At 37.5% G+C, this 22,155-nt stretch overlaps 1 protein-coding gene across 9 annotated transcripts in view; it reads left to right on the top strand.

The window, feature by feature from the left end:
• LMNTD1 (lamin tail domain containing 1) overlaps positions 1 to 22,155 on the top strand; it is a 465,704-nt gene that overhangs the window by 382,253 nt on the left and 61,296 nt on the right. The window contains exon 1 of one of the 9 annotated variants that reach the window (XM_029206164.1): positions 20,817 to 20,986. The exons of the other annotated variants lie outside the window; for them this stretch is intronic. The gene's annotated coding sequence lies outside the window, so the exon portion shown is untranslated. Of the gene's footprint in view, positions 1 to 20,816; positions 20,987 to 22,155 lie in introns of those variants that run through there. 9 annotated transcript variants of the gene reach the window in all.

Raw genomic sequence — 22,155 nt, 5'->3', positions numbered from 1 at the left:
AGAGTTTCTGAGTTATGAAAGCCGCTCCAGAGATTTCTTTTAGAAAAACAGTCACCGCTGGAAGCACATTTCAGTGACACAGAATGGGTCGCAAAACTTGCTTACTTGTGTGACATATTCAACCTGCTCAACGAACTCAATCTGTCATTTCAGGGGAGAACGACAACTGTGTTCAAGTCGGCAGATAAAGTGGCTGCATTCAAAGCCAAACTGGAATGATGGGGGCGACGAGTAAATACTGGGATTTTTGACATGTTTCAAACGTTAGCAGAGATTTTGAAAGAGACTGAGCCAGGGCCTTCTTTCTCTCAGCTGGTGCCTGTTTACCTATCTCAGCTTTCAAAAGAGTTTGAGCATTACTTCTTAACCGCAAAAGACACCCGAACTGGGAAGGAATGGATCCACGACCCATTTGTGAACAATCGACTTTGTCTGTGCTAGAAGAGGATCAACTGCTTGAGATCGCAAATGACGGTGGCCTTAAAGGTATGTCTGAGACAACTTCAAATCTCCATACGTTCTGGATTGAAGTCAAGGTGGAATATCCTGAGATTGCCACAAAAGCACTGAGGAGCCTGCTTCCGTTTCCAACATCCTATCTTTATGAAGCAGGGTTTTCTGCAGTGACAGCGACCAAAGCGAGATCACGGAGTAGACTGAACATAAGCAGCACACTTCGGCTGTCACTGTCTCCCATCACCCCCAGATGGGACCATCTAGTTGAAGGAAAACAAGCTCAGGGCTCCCACTGATTCTGCATGATGGTGAGTTGTATAATTATTTCATTATATATTACAGTGTAATAAGACTAGAAGTAAAGTGCACAATAAATGTAATGTGCTTGAATCATCCCTAAACCATCCCCCCACCCCACCCCCACCCACCCACCCCCGCCGTCCGTGGAAAAATTGTCTTCCGTGAAACCGGTCCCTGGTGCCAAAAAGGTTGGGGACCGCTGCTCAAGGCCAAGCTTGTCCGTCCCTAGCAAGGTGACCTTGGGTAAACCAGTTAGCCTCTCTCACACAATTAATTTCTGATTGTTTCAGTTCTTTAAGTGAGAAAGATCATGAATATGTTGCATATGTTAGATAGATAGTCTATCCATCCAATCTATATCTATCTATCATCTATCTATCATCTATCTTCTATCGTCTATCTATCAACGTCTATCTATCAATCAGTAAACTAGCAGCTTAATTCCTGTAGTTGCTGAAGCCTAAATCCCAGGAGCCACCTTGTCTCTTCACCTCTCACAGCTCACTTCAAATCTACCACCGAATTCTGCCAGCATTTCCTTCAGAATGTACCCAGAATCTGACCTTGTCTCATCGCCTTCATTGCACATTGTTGAGCCCAGCACCACACACTCTCCTTCGATGATGGCATTCTTTTTTTTTTTCCTTTTTTTTCTTTTAGCTCCTTCAAGCTATTTTCAATACAGAAGCCAACGTGGGCTTTTTAAAGCAGAAGTCAGATTGTTACCAAGTCTAAGCTTATACTGCTCGTCACGTGACAGGCCAATAATCGAGAGACGAGTTGTTGGGACAAGGAAGAGTGACTTTATTTGGAAACCAAGCAAACTGAGAAGATGGCGGGCTCGTGCCCCAAAGAACCATCTTGCCTGAGTTAGTTAGAATTCAGGCTCCTTTTATGCTAAAAGGGGAGGGAGTAAAGTCAAACACTTCCTGGTTCCCATCTGCTGCCCGAAGGATGTGTTCATTTCTTCGTTCCTGCAGTCATTCACAGGTGGGCCTGGTGAGGATGTTTCCTGTGAGCTAAACAAAGGTATTTTAGCTTAATGCTCATTACCTGGGAAGTAGGGTTCCCAGAGATGGACCATTAGGTATAATTTAATCTTACAGGCAACATCCCTTTAGTGATTAACTTGTAATAGAATACAAATGTTCTTCCCTATTACAAGATCCTGTCAGTCCTTGGCTCAGTGACCCATCAGACCCTGAGGATCTGGACTCTCCATCAGTCTCACTCCTCTCCCATCACTCTCTAACCCCTCCCCCCCGCGTCTGGTCCCTCTGCCCCAGCCTCACCAGCCTCTTGCCAGACAGCCCTTGCCTCAGATCTCTGTATTGTTGCTTCCTCTGCCAGCAGAGCCTGGTTTACTAACCCAAGTTTGAGTTAATAAGGACAAAATATTAACATTGAATCACTGGGAATGAAAAAGGTATAGTAAATCTAGAGCACATTTAAGAGTGAGATATTATAAAACTCAGTGACAAATTGAAGCAAGGGGATTAAAAAGGGTAAAAATAAATCTACGTTCCTATATTAACTAAAGATATTTTAAAATATTTTGTTATATTATTAAATAACATTATATATTATGTAACATAACGTTTTTCAGGTATGGAATTAGTATGCATTTCAAAGTCAGCATTTCAAAGTATCTTCTAACTCTAAAATTCTATAATTAACCAGTACTAAAAAATAATTATGTAAATCAAATACAGATATGCTTTCCCACATAACTGTGCTTATAGAATATTGATGCAGTCTTAATTAAATACCAGATTTAGGTTACTGTATGTAAGAAAAAAATTTTTCAGCTATGTGGTCTTATGAGAAGTATTTTTCTACTTCCAGAAATAATTTACTGAGAACCAGTGAACTTTTAATTTTCTTGCCTAGTGAGATCTCATTTTGAGCATTCCACCTTTCCCTTGAGAGACTGGATGTGTGTGTGTGTGTGTGTGTGTGTGTGTGTGTGTGTTTAATGAATTCACTAGTTCATCCACAAGCCAAAAAATTTAAATGGGTCACCAATTTGGGGCAACTCAGCTACCTATTATTTCTTGTATGCATAAAGTAAGACTGGTATTTTTAAAAAAAGGAACTTGTATTTCAACCTACGTGGATCAGATAAAGAAAGGCTCTCCCTGCCTGTCCCATGACCCAATGCCAAGGAAAAAAAAAGTGTTTAAATAGTTCTAACTTCTTAATAGCCTATCCAGAGAGCAAGGCTTCTGCCTTTGCATCATGCTGCAGTTTCTTTAAAGCAGTATGTGCACAGCACGTTAGAGGAGCACTTGTTAAAAATGCAGATGCTTGAGCCTCATCCCAGACCTTCTGAAAGGGATCTCTAATGCTGGAGCAGGAATCTGCTCCCCTAGTTAACTTACATATGTTAAAATTTGAAGATTACTGCATGAGCACCTAATGAGCATTGCTTGAGGATTCTAAGTCAATATATAGAAAATATTCCCTTAACATATTAGGCATATGTTTTGTGCTAGGCACTAGGCACTGTTAAGAGCACTGGGTATACAGCTGTTGTTATATTTATTGTTATTATTATTGTTATATAGCAGCTTTATTCAGAGGTCGTTTATATATAGTACAGTTCACTCATTTAAAGTGTGCTGTTTAACGGTTTGCAGTATATTCAGAGTTGTGCAACCATCCCAACAAATAATTTTAGAACATTTTAATCATTCTCAAAAGAATCTCCATACCCTTTAGCTATAACCCCTCACCTCCCCAGCCCAAGGCAAACACTAATCTAGCTTCTGTCTCTATGGATATGCGGTAAACATTTGTGTACAAGTTTTTGTGTTGACATATTCTCTTAGGTTCTTACATAGAGTGGAATTGCTGGGTCAAATTGCAACTCTATGTGTAACTTTTAGAGCAACTGCCAAACTGTTTTCCAAGGTAGCTGCACCATTTTACATTCCTACCAGCAATGTTTGAGGATTCTGATTTCTCTACATTCTCACCAACACTTCTTATTATCTGTCTTTTTGATAATAGTCATTCTAATATGTATGAAGTGGTATTGATTTGAATTTCCGCCATGACTATGTCAAGCATCGCTTCATGTGCTTATTGCCCACTTGTATATATTCTTTGGGGAAATGCCTATTCAGATCCTTTGCCAGTTTTTTAAATTGAGTTATTTATCTTTTTGTTATTGAGTTGTAAGTATTCTTCCATATAGTCTAGATAGTCCCTTATCAGATATATGATCTGCAAATATTTCCTACCATTCTGTGGATTTTTTCATTTTCTTGATAATGTCCTTTATTACACAAAAGTTTTTAATTTTGATGAAGTCCAATTGATTTTTTCTTTTGTTGCTCATGCTTTTGGTGTCGTATCTAATCATCTGTTTCCAAATCTGAAGTCATGGAGATTTACTCCTGTATTTTCTTCTAAGAGTATTATAGTTTCAGCTCTTACTTAGATTTTTGATCATTTGAACTAATTTTTGTATATGGTTTGAAGTAGGAATCCAACTTTATTCCACTGCATGTGAATGTCCAGTTGTTCCAGCGCCATTGGTTGAAAAGATTATTCTTTCCCTCATTGAATAGTTTTAGCACCCTGTAAAAAGTCAATTGACCATAGATGTGAGAGTGTATTTCTGGATTCTCAACTCTATTCCACCGATCTATATATCCATTCGTATGCCAGTACCATACTGCCTTGACTATGGTGGCTTTATAATAAGTTTTAAAATCAAGAAGTGTGAGTCCTTCAACTTTGTTTTTCTTTTAAAAGATACTTTGGCTATTCTGGGCTCCTTGAGTTTCCACATGAATTTTAAGTCAGCATGTCAATTTCTATAAAGAAGCTAGGTAGGATTCTGATAGAGATTATGCTAAATTTGTAGATCATTTAGGGGAGTATAGCCATCTTAACAATGTTAAGCCTTCCAATCTATAAACATAAGATGTCTTTCTATTTATTGAGATCTTATTTAATTTCTTTCAACAATTTTTTATAGTTTTCTAATGCTATTGTAAATGGAATTTTTCTTAATTTTATTTTTAATTGCTCATACAAGTATATAGGAATAAAATTGACTTTTGCATATTGATTTGTATTGTGCAACCTTGCTGAACTTCTTTATTCTAATATTTTTTTAGCAGATTCTTTAGGATTTTCCATATATAATATCATGTCATTTGCTAATAGAGATAGTTTTACTTCTTCATTTCCAGTTTGGATGCCTTTTATTTCTTTTGCTTGCCTGATTGCCCTGGACAGTACTTCTAGTACAATGTTGAATAGGCAAGAGTGGACATCCTTCTTTTATGGAGATCTGACCTTAGGGGGAAAGCTTTCAGTTTTCCCCATTAAGTATGACTTAAAAACAAAAAACACAAACAAATATAAAAAGAGTCTTACCCTTATGGAGTTTACAGTCTAATAGAGGAAACAGATAAGAATCAAGTATTTGCAAACTCTCTCCTTTTGGGCTTTTGTGGAGGTTTCATTACATATGCATGATTGATTAAATCATTGGCCATTGGAGATTGAACTCAATCTCCAGCCCCTACCACATACCCAGAGGTCTGAGGGGTGGGAATGGGAATTCTAACCTGCTAATCACACAGATGGCTCCCCTGGCAACCAGCCCCCATCCTTAGGTGGGGTCCAAAAGCCACCTCATTAACATAACAAAAGACATATTGATCACTATCATAACTTAGGCAATTCCAAGGGTTTTAGGAGTCAGTTCTGATTATACTGCTGAGAAATGACCATATGGCTGGTGTTATGTACTAGGGGTAAATTAAAGGCCAAAGACAGCTTTCTCTTTGTCAAAACAGGAACTACTATTTTTTTGTCCCTAAAGCATCTGGTTTTAAAACATCTGAATTCATCTCCAATGGAGGAATCTCTTTTGCTGATGAAATATGAGGAGCAACTAGGCAGTACAGTTGGTTAGTCAGTTGTCAAGATTGGTAATGTAATCATAGTTATTTTATTTCTCTGACCCTCTGAACCTATTAGGACTAGGAAGGATCATTCTGAGACAAAGAAAATTTGAATACCTCTAAGTCACAAAATTTAGTAGAAAACAAAAATTGTCCCAAATTTATCACTCTTTTGATTAAATTCTATTATTCTAGGCATCTGCTTGTAACATGGAAAATTGACAGATAGGAATAATTGATATTAAAAAGCATTAAATCTAGGTTAGAAAATCTGTTGACTTTTATTTTCCCCTGACCTCTTTCCCTCTCTTGAAGGAGTGGTCTTCTATAATTTAATCCTGATTCAGGACCCTTCCACAGTAAGTAAGATTTACTTTTAAGTCTTCAGATAATGCTACATTTATATACAGCATCTTTTTCAGCTCTGAATTTGGAGAAATTCCAAAGTCTATGTATATCTATAGATTCCCAAGAGGTAAACCACAAAGCCAAAGGAGCTTAGTTCAAAGAATAAGGAGGGCAAGTAACCTGAGGTCTCTGTGCCAACAATATCCACTACTTTGGCCCAAACTTCTCAATTATAGGACCTAGGTTGGGGCAGGAAGAAGGAGCAAGGACCCTAAGAAATTTTTCAGAATTATGCAGATTTTTCTTTAGTTCATACCTGTTTCTTGCTGAAGCTGACAATGAGATTATTCTTAATTATAGAATCTTTTAAGTAAGTGATTGTTGTGATTTTTTTATAGGTTCCTGAGCAATAGTGTCATTTGGAGACAGGCCTCCCTAAAGTGAATTATGTCTTTGTATGCAATCTACTGATGAACAGGTATGAAAATAACAGCTGATTTAAGTTAATTGTTAAATTGTAGAATGATAAGTTTGAAAGTAAGCTTTGCACATCAACTTGACCATCTTCTGTTGATACAGATATATAGACTGGGCTATTTAGATCTGAATAAATTGTGAAGCAGACAGTACTTAAAGGTGAAGGGAGGAAACCACCAAGTTTTTTGGCCGCTCTAGCATCCTTATTAAGTCTTGAAAAACGTGGAGCTAACATATAATCTCCTTTTCCTCAGTAAGGAAACATTTCATATTTGTTGGCTACGGGGCCCATGATGCCAGGGTTTTTATATCTTCACGTGGACAAGGAGGGATAAAAGTAGGGTAGCCAAAGAGATCGGGGGAAATAAAAATAAACACATTATCCAACCTAGATTTAATCCTTTTTAATATCAATTATTCCTATCTGTCAATTTTCCATGTTAGAAGTAGATGCCTAGGATAATAGAATTTAATCAAAAGAGTTTGGAACAATTTTTGTTTTCTACTAAACTTTGTGACTTAGAGGTATTCAACATTTCTTTGTCTCAGAATCACCCTTCCTAGTTCTAATAGGTTCAGAGGTCAGAGAAATAAAATAACTATGATTACATTACCAACCTTGACAGTTGACTTACCAACTGCACTACCTAGTTGCTCCTCATATTTCATCAGCAAAAGAGATGCCTCCATTGGAAATGAATTCAGATGTTTCAAAACCAGATTCTTTAGGGATAAAAAAAATATATTGTAGTTCCTGTTTTGACAAAGAGAAAGCTGTCTTTGGCCTTTAATTTACCCCTAGTACATAACACCAGCCATATGATTATTTCTCAGCTGCATAATCAGAACTGGGTCAGTAACAGGCATGTCGTCCATCGTGATAGCTTATGTACAGCTTCTCTGGGATGCTATCAGGGAAACTGTACCCCATATGCCTTTTCTTGCTCTTTTTCTGGTTGGAGAGGTTGGTATTCAAAATAGAAAATTTATCTACTAACTTAAATTAGTTCCAAGGAGACCAAAGTTCACTGTTCATGCCGGATTATATCCCATGTCCTTAAATACATGATCTCACTTAGTTCTTGTAACAACTTTGTAAAGGAGGTATCTATTTTCTGTTTTTGAAGAAGAGGAAATAGATCTCGGTTAAGTAGCTAACCAAAGTCACATAGTTTTTGAGAGACAGGTCTCAATTCAGTTTGAGGTTTGTCTGATTCCAAAGGCCAGGCTTTTCCAACCTAGTTTCAAGAAGGAAAAGTCCCGAGGGTACCCAAACCACTTGTTATAACTGGCCCCCGAACATATCAAATCCATAGTGTAACTTAGATCATAAAAGAGGTTGATGATCATTTGGGTATAAATCAGGCAAACTTCATAGTTATTAAGATAAAAGTAATCTATTTTTCAACGAATTACTATAAAGACTAACTGTCTACATATTATTAATCTCACCAAGCATACAGGGCACATCTGTGGTATTATGCCAGTCCCTGGAGATATGAGGATAAATAAGATAGCCCATACCCTTTATATCACAGCGTCATGATAGAGATAGATCTGAAATAATGTCTATAATCAGGAGTGTCATTCAAGATGTTTACTAACTATACTGAAAAAGCACCAAGTAATCAGAATAAACACTGGCTATCTATAGCTAGTATGGCTGAAGTGCATACTTATTGCCTATCAGCTTTGCCTTTAATAATGTAATTGATACTCAAATAGAGAAATGTAGAGCATAGATGGAGAGGGATGGAAGGCAGGGATGAAAGTGGTCATGTACAATTACAAATGATCTGAACCTTGAAGGATAAGTGGGAGTTTCCATTGGACAAAAGAGGACAGGACATTTTAGGCAGAGGAAACAACTATAATAAACAAAGGCTGCATATGAGGTATCTAAAACAGTGAAATTTATAGAATCAGAGTGGAATAGTGGTTGCCAGGGCTGGGGAGAGGGGGATGGGGAGTTACTAATCAACAAGCATAAAGTTTCAGTTAAACAAAATGGGTGTGTTCTCAAGATCTGCTGTACAACGTTGTACCTATAGTCAACAATTGTTGACTCTATTGTACACTTAATTTGTTAAGAGGGTAGATCTCACGGTAAGTGTTATCACAATAAAATAAAATTAAATATAAATAAATAAACAAGCAAACAAACCAAGGATGGGCAGCACTGAAAAATATCTAGTAACCTGCTGTGGTTAGATTATGGGGCTTGTGGGGAGTAATGGCTAGAGATGATGGTGGAGAGTCATTTAGGCCAAATCATGAACTAAGCTAAGGATTTTTTTACTTTCTTCCCTGGGCATCAGAGAATTCAAACAATTACATCTCTGCTTCAGACAGTTTTGGTGATATTGTAGAGAATATACTAGAGGGAGACCATTTAGAGGCTATTTCAACAGTTTAGGGGAAATGGGATGTGAGTCTATAATGGTATTGTTGCAAAGAGAAGGGGATGGAGACGAGAGACATTTTTGACTATCTGCAATGGCTGCTTGAGTATATACTGAGGTGGAGAAGAAACAATCAAGGAGCCCAAAGCACTTGGCTTGAGCAATGTTACTGATTTTACTTGCGATAGTACGGGCAGATGGAGATAATATCTCCAGTATGTTTGGAAAGTGAGCAAGATAATTATCTTGGTTCTGTACATAGCATGTCATGTGGAACACCCAGACGGTGAAATGAAATAGGCAATTGGAAATACAGATGACGGACAGTACCTGTTCTACACCACATGGATGGATATCCATATATATCCATATATATGTGCATATGCATATTTTTTTAACTTAATAGATGACTCACAGCCTAAGGAGGAAACACTTTAAAACTAAGATATGTAGCTTTATGGTGTGAGTCAATTTATAAATCGCATATCATAATTTATAAATATCAAAAGTATTCAAAAACTAAGTTTGGCTTATTTGGATATCTCATTGAGCTAACAAGTCCAAGGTTAGATCTTGATTACCTGACAAGTGAGTTTGATTAGCAAATATTCCTGAGACAAGTCTTTGAAAAGTCTTTTTACTATTTTGCTCTAGTGAATTTCAAGATTGCGTGTTGTCATATAGCAACAGATGGCACATAAAACTCCAGTACTAAAAAAAAAAAAAAAAAAAAAAAAAACCTCCAGTACTGACTCAGCAAATGACAACCACGGGAATTACTCAATATTGATGCATGGTCTGAATCAGCTCTAGTCTACTCCAATGGTAGTGAGTCTTCATTGGAGTATTAAACAGCTTCCTCCTTTACATGGTTTGGCATTAAACCAATTCACATATACATGTAATAGGTTGTGTGATTAGTATTTCTAGTCATACGGAAAGCCTATTCTATTTGTATTTGGTTACCTGTCCTCACGAGGCTCCCCAAGGAAAAAAACTACAGAGCTGAGTAGTTTGTTTTTGGCACATTCTCACCTACCAGTGTCACTGCTTTCCCAACCTTTAGGCACCTAAGTCCTCAAACTTACTGTGCTTGCCCAAAGGCACCACTAAAGTATTTCACTCAAACCTGCCCTTTCCATGTGCCTGGACCACCTTTCCTCATCCTCTCTGGTGTCATTTAAACTCCCATTTAAGGAAAAATCATGTTTTAGGGATTTAGGTTTATTCACAGTAGTATAAAAATGAACAGCTAATCGTCCCAGTATGTGTGTGTGTGTGTGTGTGTGTGTGTGTACATGCACACATGTACACAGGTGTGGCCCATGCTGTAAAATGTCTGCTTGCATAAATGACCTGCTTCCTGTTGGGCTCTGTGAGATGGGGGAAGGAAGACAACTAAGCAGGTGGACAATCAGGCAGGTGAACAAAGCAAGAAGCCTCTCAGCGGAGTGAAGTTGAGGCCCTAGTGGGTAGAAGGAGTCAGTTCACTGGGACTAGAGAATGGGTTTTCACCATCCCCTCCCCAACCCCAAATAGTCTCCCACCATGGGCTTTATAAGACAGGACAATGAGACCAGCACAGACCCTGAAATGCCCTACCCTCTCGGAATCTATTTTCTGAATGCAGGGGTACTTCCTAATGGGTCTCTGGAAGAGAAGCAATTAGTCCTGGTCAAAATGTCAAAGAAAGAGGTTTGGTTTTACTTTCTATCTCCTTCACTGAGTTATTTGCAGACCTTCTCAATACTTAATGGAAACAATGTATTACATCAATTCTACGATGATATTTTTTCACAATTTAACGCCTCTGAAATTGAGATGCATCGTATGATCAATGGCAGTCTATGACATTGGTGTTGCCTGGATTGAATTTCTTATATAATTTACTTCCAACAGTTACCTAGGGCCACTACCAACCTGAGACCACTTTAAATTTAATTATCTTCCTGAGTTCTTTTTACAGTACATTGGTGGTGTGAATGCAGACCTCATACCTATGTGAGTAATGGCTGTGGTTCAAAATCTCAGGGGAGAGTTTTCTTTTCTCTCTTACCAGGCTAAGGTTGAAAAATTCAAGTTGTCCCTTGGGGATCCCAGCTTTATGCCAGGGTCTTTTATTAGATTCGCTATCTTGGATTTTTTTCTTAGCGGTAGATAAAATAATGGTATATCTTATAGCCAAAAGAATTGAAGAAATTTGATATTGGAATTGAAAAGGTTCACCAGGGACAAACATTCTTCCCAGTTTCTGACCTATGAACAGCAACATTGCCTTCTTCAGATCTTCACTTGTCTTTCAGAGCTGCCAACACCTCCCAGAAAGAACCGGGTAATCACCCTCCGGATGAATGATTCACTGTGCAATTTGTAGGTGTAATGGGATTTGTTAATTTGTAATTTCATCAAGATGTAATTTGTGAGTAAAAATGGTGATAAAGCTATAATTACCACTGTGGTGAATCCGTTCATTGCTTTTACAGATACTTATAAGGTATCTATTCTATCCACTGGAGAAGGAGCAAAGATACCCAAGAAATGGCCCCTGACCTCGGGGAGCTTAGAGCCTATTATGATTGGATAAGGCATGTGCTAAACAACTGTAATGTAATGTAATGTATGTAATGTAATGTAATGTATGTAATGTAATGTAATGTAGAATGTGATAATGCCATGGGAAAGAAATGGAAAACCTATCCCATGGATATTCAGGAGAGAAAGAAATCATTTTTAGTTTGGGAGAATGAAAAAATACTTTATGGAAGATATGGGTAATAAATATTAAGAATAAAAATAATGACCATTTATTATTTTATTAAAAATAATAACCATTTAAAATGCTTTACTTACATTATTTTATGTAGTCGTCTATGAAATAGATGTTAATTCCATTTTACGGCTGAGAAAACTAGTTTTGAAGACTGAACAGATTTTTAGAGGCAGAAGCAGTATTGGGAAGGGTGATACTTATCAGTGGGAATAGTCAGAACAAAGGCATGGATGGGGGAAAGCCAGGGGCACATACAAAGATACTACATAAATCAATTTGATTGGAGCATCAGGTGAGTAAAGGCAAGTGATAAGAGAGATAAAACTGAGTATTTTGTTTTAGCTGGGTAATGGAGGAATCGATGAGAGTTGTCATGGAGGTAGAATAAAACAAACTGATAGGTGATTTATTGAATTCTAACAAAGTAGGAATATTTGTCAAAGATGAGGAAGTGATCCAGAGATTGAGTGTCTGGGTGAAAGTAATACTAGGAGAAGAAACAGTGAGCACAAGAGAATACAGGACATCAAGGTCCTGTCCCAATGAGTTCAATTATAAATGTCCTAATACTGTCTGTGCCAATAGAGTAAGAGCTTAGGGGGGAGGGCTAAGCAAGGTGTGGGATGTAAGCAGTGGTGGTAGGGTTTATAAAGTCCTGAACATCAAGGCTAATGTCCATGGAAGGATAATCTTAACCAGAGTGCTTCAAACTCAAATCCGGTTCAGGGAGGTACCATGATGTACCAAAAGTGATCCTCATAGCATGGACCTTGGTGACTCATGAAGTAGGTGAAGACTGACTCTCATCAGGGAAGACTTTCAGTGCCCAATGAGAGAAGCTGAGAGCAAAACTGAGCCACAAGGAAAAGGACTGATTTATGCTAAAAGGGTTGATTAAAGCCACTTCTGCCCCACTTCTAGTTACCAATTTCCTAGTGTACAAGGTTGACCTTTAACAAGGATACTCTGCATTCTAACATCTGGTAAACTGGCATAAAAATTGGACATCAGAGACCTAAGCAGAAGGACCAGCCAAAAAGCCTTCTGGCTGGGGCTTGTGGTCTTTCAATGAAAGACTGAAATGTTATGCTCTCCACCTATTTACGGATCTGTTAATTTCAAAGCACCCTGACCTCAGGCACGAGGAAGTCAAGAATTACATTATTTCTAGACCTATTTCTAGACCTTGTTTGTTCACAGGGAAGGTAGCTGTTTTCTCCTGCCATCCTGAGTTCTCATTAATTCTAGGACTGGGTTGAGCTCTATTTCCATGCGGGAGGTCCTTAAAAATTAGGGACAACTGAGTAGGGTTGGAAAAATCTGAAACTTGCAGTAGGCAGTTGAAATTGCTGGATTAGTTTAAGAGGAGAGCATAAACTAGAGATTTTAGAGTCGTAAAGATACAATGGTTGCAGATATATATAAAAAAAAGGTGAAATTGTTGAAGGAAATAGGAAAGGGAAAAAGCAAAGAGAGGGAGGGCCAAAGACTGACACAAGGTGATCCTCTGAACTTGGAGAAAAAGAGGAGGAAGGGGAGTTGGACAAGAATTTGGAGGAAAAGAGGCCAAGAGAGAATGACATCATATAGAAACAGAACAGGATTAAAGCCGTTAGATGGGTCTACTAGGAGGTCATTGTGATCCCTAAGAGCAGGCATGATTTATCCATGAAGGAACAAATCATATCACAGTGGATTTAACGTGAGTAAGCAGTAAGGAAATGAAAGCAATATAGCTTTTTCCCCCAAGAGATATTTGGCTGTGGAAGGAAAGAGGGAGGGAGGGAGAAATATGCTAGCATAGTAGCTCAGAGTTGAGAGAAGTTTTTCTTTTTGATTTTCAAATCTTTGAAATTTTGTCTTTGAAAATAATTTTCTCAAATTTTCATTGTCTTACTGCTTCTATTTCATGCCATGGGATTAGATTCATAGGGTCCTGGATTCAGTCCCTGCTGCCATGTACTAGCTTTACCTTTTCCATTAAGCACAAGCTGTATGATTTTGACAAGTTACTTAATCATACATGTTTCATGTGCAGATGAACCGTTTCACTTTGTTTACTTTGTGATCCTTCTTCCCGGGAGAAGATCTGAATAAATCAGTTGTCATCATTCAGTACAGAACAATACTTCTTTGGTGGGCCAAATGGCCCACCAAAACCTTCTCAGAGGCGCTAAAATATGTGTACAAGGTTTTTACAAGAAAAACGATGATGAATCTAGAATAGTAATACCACCTTATACGTGTATTATTCTTTATACATTTACAAAGACCTTTCACAGGTATTTTCTTATTAAATTTGCATAACACACCGTGAAAGAAGGAGGAGAAGAGTGAAGTAGCCATAAAAAAGCTGATAATGAGGCCAAATAAAAATTGCCAAGTAACAAAATAAATTTGAATCTCATCTTAAATTTGTCATAGACCAGGCTATAGGACCAGCTCTTTTGTCTAAGCACAATACTAAAGAGAATATTTCTTTTATTGACTGACGACACCAATATAGCAAATAGATGAACTAAAAGACATAGAAATATTTTATTTAAACAATATGAGGATAAGGATTTAATAAGGGCTGCCCAGGTAATTTGGACTAATTCTCCTACTGAAAACAAATAGAAAAGCTGAGAAAATGTAACAGAACTAAAGACACCAGAAAACTATCAAGTCAGTCAAGCATCATGATTCCAAGACCCAGAAGAATGAAAAGACCCAGAAAGATAACCCATCTTTACAGCCATATTTGCCCTAAATTTGTCAGGTTATTTAGGAAGAATTGGTTCAGAAAATGAACAGAGATTTTACAGATTTATGGATATGGCGGACAAAAGTTGAAGTTCAAGGTCCAACAAAGAGTAGAAGCACTGGTAACACCTCCCTCCAGACTTCTGGTTGGAACCTTGAAAGTCAAACCGTTGGAACCTTAAAAGTCAAACCCTAGGGGTAAGAATAAACCAGACATAGATTGGCCTTCACAGAAACTGAAACCCAGCTTCAAATTGTCTTAACCCCTGACTGAACTGATTTAGTTAATATGGACTTTCTAGTTTCCCTAGCTGCCTAATAGATACTCTCTAAAGGAATGTATCACCTTAGGCCTAAATTACATCTATAATTTTTTCATAAACTATGTTTGTTACTCAATGAAAAATACTCAAGGGCTTCCGTGGTAGCACAGTGGTTAAGAATCCGTCTGCCAATGCAGGGGACACGGGTTTGAGCCCTAGTCCGGGAAGATCCCACATGCCGCGGAGCAAGTAAGCCCACAAGCCACAACTACTGAGCCCGTGTGCCACAACTACTGAAGCCCACCTGCCTAGAGCCCATGCTCCGCAACAAGAGAAGCCACTGCAATGAGAAGACCACGTACCACAACAAAGAGTAGACCCCTCTTGCCGCAGCTAGGAAAAGCCTGCGTGCAGCAACGAAGACCCAATGCAGCCAAAAATAAATAAATAAAATAAATAAATTTATTTAAAAAAAAATAAGTATACTCAAAAATATGAGGAAACAAGACAGGTGCCTGAACACAGCCAGAAATAATAGATATAAGGAACTTATTCTACTCAATAGCAAAAAATATATATATAAAATAATCTGGTAAAAAAAATGGACAAAGGACCTGAATAAACATTTTCCCAAAGAAGACATACAGATGGCCAATAGGTACATGAAGAGGTGCTCAACATCACTAATTATCAGACAAATGCAAATCAAAATCACAATGAGATGTCACCTCACACCGGCTAGGATGACTTTCATCAAAAAGACAAGCAATAACAAGTGTTGGTGAAGATGTAGGGAAAAGGGAATCCTTGTGCACTTCTGGTAGAAATGTAAAATACAGACAAAATTTGCAAAAAAATGATGAATTTTCATATACTTCTCTCTGCAATTTTTATAATCAGTAGGGAAAATTGGTAAGGATAAAAATAATTTGAATAACACAATTATTGCAGTTAGTCTAACTGAGACATAAAAAACACTGTACTCAGCAAATTCAAAGCATGCGCTCTTTTCAAAAATACAGAAACATTTCTACAAAAATGGACCATATCTTGCCATGAGGTAAACTCAACAAAATTTCAAAGAGCTTAAATTATTCAGAGTATGTACTCTGAGCACAGAGGAATTTAGTTAAAAATCACTAACAAAAAAATAACCTGAAAATCTTCATATGTTTGGAAATTAAGCAATAGAGATCTAAAAGATTATGTAAATTTTAAAAATATATTTAAAGAAATGTTAATTAAAATACTACATAGTAAAATTTATGGAATAAAGCTAAAGCCATGCTTAGTGGGAAATGCCATTAAGCCTTAACTGCCTATATTAGAAAATAAAAATAGGCTGTAAAGTAATTCTCTAAATAGCCATCTCAAGTATTCACAAAAATAATAGCAAACTGAACCCAAAGAAAGTTTTAGAACGTATAATAAAAAGGATCAAAAGCCAGTGCTTGGTTCTTTAAAAAGACTGATTAAATTAACAAAGAGGAAAATATATAGAAGAGACAAATAACCAATATCAGTAATGAAAAGGGAGAAAACATCACAGATTCCTTTTGAAAAAATTTTGGTAAAAGCACAGCCTACCAGAAATCAACAAAGAAGAAACAGAAAATATAATCAGTCCTAAAACTGTAATTGAATTTTTCAAACTAAAATTGAATTTTAAAACTGCCCAGAAAGTAAAGTCCAGAACCAGAATGTTTCACCAGTAAATTCTGCCCCAGATATAAAGAAGTAATAATGCCAATCTTGCACAATTTCTTCCAGATAATGGAAAAAGAGAAAACACTTACCAACTTGTTTTATGAAACCAGCATGATCTTTCATTCTTTCTTTTTTTTTTTTTACGAGGTAATGGCTATAATTCCCTGTGCTATTCAATATATTTTTGTTGCTTATCTATTTTATACATAGCAGTTTTTATCTCTATATCCCATCCCCCTAACTTGCCCCTTCCTCTTCCCTCTCCCCACCAGTAACCACTAGTTTTTTTCCTGTATCTGTGAGTCTGTTTTCTGTTTTACTACATACATTCATTTGTATTATTTTTTAGATTCCACATATAAATAATATCATACACTATTTGTCTTTCTCTGTCTTTTTTCACTAAGCACAATATTCTCCACATCCATGCATATTGCTGCAAATGACAGAATTTCATTTTTTTATGGCTGAGTAATATTCTATTGTGTATATATACCACATCTTCTTTATCCATTCATCTGTTCCTGGACACTCGAGTTGCTTCCATATCTTGGCTATTGTAAATAGTGCTGCTATGAACATTGGGGTGCATATATCCTTACAAATCAATATTTTCATTTTTTTCCAGATATGTACCCAGGAGTGGAATTGCTGGATCACATGGTAGTTCTATTTTTAGTTTTTTGACCATAACGTTTTCCACAGTGGCTGCACCAATTTACATTCCCACCAACAGTGTACAAGTGTTCCCTTTTCTCCACATCCTTCCCAACATTTCTTATCTGTAAACATTTTGATGATAACCATTCTGACAGGTGTGAGGCAATAGCTCATTGTTGATTTGATTTGCATTTCTCTAATAATTAGCAATGTTGAACATCTTTTCACGGGACTGTTAGCCATCTCTATGTGTTCTTTGGGAAAATATCTATTCCGGTCTTCTGCCCATTCCCTTATTGTGTTATTTGTTTTTTTGATATTGAATTGTATGAGCTGTTTATATATTTTGGATATAAACACCTTGTTGGTTGTCATCTGTGAATATTTTCTCCCATTCTGTAGGTTGTATTTTCATTTTGTTGATGGCTTCCTTTGCTGTGCAAAAGCTTTTAAGTTTAATTAGGTTCCATTTATTTATTTTTGCTTTTATTTCAGAGCCCAGCATAATCTTCATACCCAAACCTGACAAGAATATTACCAGAAAGCAAGATTAGAGATAATCCATTCTTTCCAAATTGATCTGTAGATTCAGTGCAATCCCAAACAAAATATAAGCTGGTATTTTTTTTTAATTGACAAGATGATTCTAAAAATTCACATGGAAATCAAAGAACCTAGAATAGTCATGATAGTATTGAACAAATTTTTTGAAAGACCTATATACTATACTGTAAAATTACCCTAATTATGACAGTACAGTAATGGCACAAGGATAGACAAATAAATTAATAGAACATAATAGAGACCCAGACACATATGGCCACATGATTTACAACTGAGGTACTATTGTCTTTCAATGGGAGGAATGCTGTCTTCTCAGTAAAGAGTGCAGGGTCTACTGGATAACTCTGTGAATAAAAGAACTAAACCTTGAATCCTTCTACGTATTATGCACAATAATTAATTTAAGGTGGTTCATAAATATTAAAGGTTCAAAAGTAAAACTTGCAGGAGAAAAAATAGTCTAATATTTCCATGGCCTCAATTTAAGTAAATATTTCTTACATAGGACACAAAGTCATTAAGAGAAAAGATTGATAAATTGGACTTCATTAAAATCAAGAATCTCTAGTCATAAAATGCACCTTTCAGAGAGTAAAAAGACAAATTACAATCTGAGAGAATATATTTGTAATACATAAATCCAGCAAAGAACTTTGATCTGGATTAAATAAAGAACTCTTATAAATCCAAAAACAAAAGGAAAAGAAAAACATACACACACATTCTTACATACAAATAGAAGCAAGAAACTCCTGAAATATCCAGTAATTAATATAATTATTGAGCCATTAGGAACAAGTAAATGGCTAGATAATGCATACTGAGAATATATTCTACTCCTTGTCCTGGTTCACAGCGCTCCCTGATCTGGTCTCCCCTATCTATCTGACTATACCTAGGACTGCACACCCAGGCCATCTCTCTGCCTCAGCCATTAATATGCCTACCCCATGTCTACCCCTGGATTTTGATGCTCACCAGAAAAGTACATTCAACACTGTCTAGTCACAACAGACAATTAATATGTATTTGTTGAGTGAACACATGCATGAAAATATAAGATAATAAATGCCTTCCTTCCTGTTCTCTGCTTTTCCAAATCCTATCTATCCTTTGAGGTCCACACATATCTCATCTCTTCTGTGAAGTCTTTTCTAACCACAACAGCAAAAGTACTAATTCTTCCCTGAGTTCTTCTAGTTCTTAACAGAACTATCCTTTGATTTTTATCACATTCTGTCATGCATTATTTTTTCATATTCACAGATACTACTGCCCCATCAAAACAATAAATTTCAGAAGAGCAAGGAACATGGCTGTCACCTATTTATATCATTATAGAGTGTTTGTCCAATAGTCTTTTTTTTTTTTTTGCGGTACGCGGGCCTCTCACTGTTGTGGCCTCTCCCGTTGTGGAGCACAGGCTCCGGACGCGCAGGCTCAGCGGCCACGGCTCACGGGCCCAGCCGCTGCGCGGCATGTGGGATCTTGCCGGACCGGGGCACGAACCTGCATCCCCTGCATCGGCAGGCGGACTCTCAACCACTGCACCACCAGGGTAGCCCTGTCCAATAGTCTTTTAAACAGTGGTGCTCTGTATTTTTCAGAGAATGATGGAGTATAATGATGAAGAATACAATCTCTAGAGTCAGACAGACCTGAACTCTGGCCCCGGTTCTGCCACTTCATAGCTGTGTGACTCTGGGCAGTTATCTGACTCTATAAGTGTCAGTTTCATCATCTGTGAAAGACGGATAATTACACATCCTTAAAAGGATGAAATGAAATAATATACACAGAGTACTTAACACAAATAGGAAATATATGTTAAATGATAGCTAGTAGTAGTAGTATTCACTCTTGATTATGGCTCTGAATTGTAAAAGCATTTACTCAGAAAATAAGGGAGAAACAAACATGAACACAGAACAATAACAACAAAACTAAGGATAATAGAACAGCCAATGAAAATCTCCAGTGTATAAAAATGTCCAGCTTGTCTTTCTTCTCCTACAAACTAATCTACATGTGGCCAAAGGTTAGAGAGTTCCGTTCCCTCACACTGCATGAATTTTCTCGTTCCATCTCAGATGTCTGGTTTCTCGCCTCTTTCTAACAGGCAGGGTCTCAAACAAATGACACAGGGTAATTTCAGGTACAGTATTATCCACCCTGATAATTTATTTTCTGTTCCTAGTGAAGGTTAGAGGTGTCCTTTTCTTGCAAAAGACATAACGTGAACCTCGGGGTCCTTAATATCCTTAGGAGCCTCTCAATTTCTTCTGTTCTCTCATTTGCACATGAGGAGAAAAGCTGCTAGCCAACTTAAATTTAATTTACCAGTTTAAATTTGCTTGTACTTCAAACTGTCGGGAGAATAATGAAAGCAGCTTCATTTATGTAGACAGAACTATTGGGGGGGTCTCAAGAGTAACGAATCCACCCTTAGTGAACTGTACCCCTCATTGCCACCTATTGCCATCATCAGTCATGAATAATGCTGGCAGTAACTACAACTGATCAAATTTGTTACGTGTGCCCTAACCAGGGAAGAAGGGTTGAGGCAGGGTTGAGGCCCCTCCTTGCCTGGGTGTGCTTCCACAGTGAGCTGAGCCAGGCTCCATTCAGTCTTATATTTGTGCCTGGTGCCATGGGTAGGGCTCACATTCAGGTTTCTAATAACTCTCTTTCATACTCCTTTAATCCACTGCTGCTCGTACTTGTTCCCACGGGGCACTAGTGTTCCATAAGCTGTAGAGAGGGAGCGTTCGACTGTAATATTGAGTAATGATCGCCTTTACCCTGTGTGCAAAAGAAAAAAAGTTAATGGATCGCATGTTCTCAATTGAAATTGTTCTCCAATCCTTTTTTACAAGTCTTTGGCTCCAGACACCACTTTTCTGCTTAAGGTTGCCAGTCGATGAGAGAAGAAACTGAAACTGCAAATTCATATCCATAGGAAAACTCAAAACCAATCGTTTATTCTTGGCTCAACAGTTTGTTGGGTGTTTTATTTTGTTTTAAAATGTGTGAGCCGGTGGTTATGAGTTTACATGGTATCCAAATAATATGAAGTGCATTTCTTGTTGCTAGTAAAAATATATAAAAACGGTGTGTAGATGAAGTAAAAAATATATTGATTTGTATTTTTTTAAGTATTTTACAGGAAAATGGTGTTCTGCAAATAAGAGCGTATGTTCTGGATCTCTGCCTTTCTGAAAAAGTCTGAGATGCCCTGTCTTAGAATAAGTATTTTATTCCTCTAAAGAACATGTGTAGAAATGATTCGTGGATAAAGGCTGAGCCTCAGTACATGTACCCTGTGTGTGAAGTAACCATGCAGTTATTTATGAACCATTGCTAAAACTGGTACGTATGTCTGAGGATTCAAACCACTGTTTGACGTTTAGTATCACGTATGCAGACGTTCTTAGTGCTGTTTGGCAATAGAATTTTGTGATTGGGAAGGGCCATGAAGGTATTTGAGCAAGTTATCTGAAACTCGAACCTCCCAATAAGTGGTCCTTTATCCTCTCTGTGAACACGTCCTGTAGGACCTTCACATGACCCTGACGTCAAGGTGAGATAATAGCATCTCTGTTCAAGGCTGTGTTATTTACACGTGGTTCTGTGTGAAGGAAATGAAGAAATACAGTATATTTTTAGACTAGTAAGATGCTTCACAATAGGAATTTATACTATAATATGGGTGCAAATGTGAAACTGTATTCCTATATATACAAACTCTTTGAATCTTAGTGGAACATGTCATGTTTTAAATTATAATCTTCAATTGCATATTACTCAGTTTGGAAATTTCCACCCATGGCCTGAGAGAGGAAGAAAATTCTCTTTATATATACAACCTTCATTCACACAAGACATTTTATTTATATTACTGATTTAATTTAAAAAATCCCCTACTGTGCAAATGTTCTCCATATGTGGAGACAGGATGCATAAAGCCAGTTCTTTGTGTTTTTCAACTTTTAAAAAATTATGGACATATAATATTTTGGGGTTTTTTTTGATTACTGAATATGTTGGTATTTTGCCACTTTTAATTTTTTCTTAATCAAGGTAAAAGCTCATAATATAAAACTCAGTTTTCATCATCTTATTTTGCCCTATATCTACTCTTATGGGGCTTCAATTTCTCATGCAAAATTCTGGTGTTCTCCCAATAGAGGATAAGGCCAAAGAGAAATGACACAGGGTCCGGAAGTTGGGAGAGAGTGATCTGAGACCAGTGCAAAGAGAAAGAAAGGGACAAAGCTGGTTCGGGAGTAGGTAAATGGTTAGGCAGTTACCATGGAAGGAGCTAGGAAGACATTGGACAGGAATTACAGCAGAGAAACAGGGAGTATAGTGAAGGGGATTTTTTTTTTTCTTTCTCTACGCGGGCCTCTCACCGCTGCGGCCTCTCCCGTCGCGGAGCACAGGCTCCGGACGCGCAGGCTCAGCGGCCATGGCTCACGGGCCCAGCTGTTCCGCGGCATGTGGGATCCTCCTTGACCGGGGCACGAACCCAGGTGCCC

This window comes from Monodon monoceros, unplaced genomic scaffold (genome assembly GCF_005190385.1).
Source record: "Monodon monoceros isolate NGI ecotype Baffin Bay Population unplaced genomic scaffold, NGI_Narwhal_1 Super_Scaffold_6, whole genome shotgun sequence".
Lineage (NCBI taxonomy): Eukaryota > Metazoa > Chordata > Mammalia > Artiodactyla > Monodontidae > Monodon > Monodon monoceros.
The sequence above is the reverse complement of the archived record's forward strand: the minus strand, read 5'-3'. Positions and strand labels throughout refer to the sequence as shown.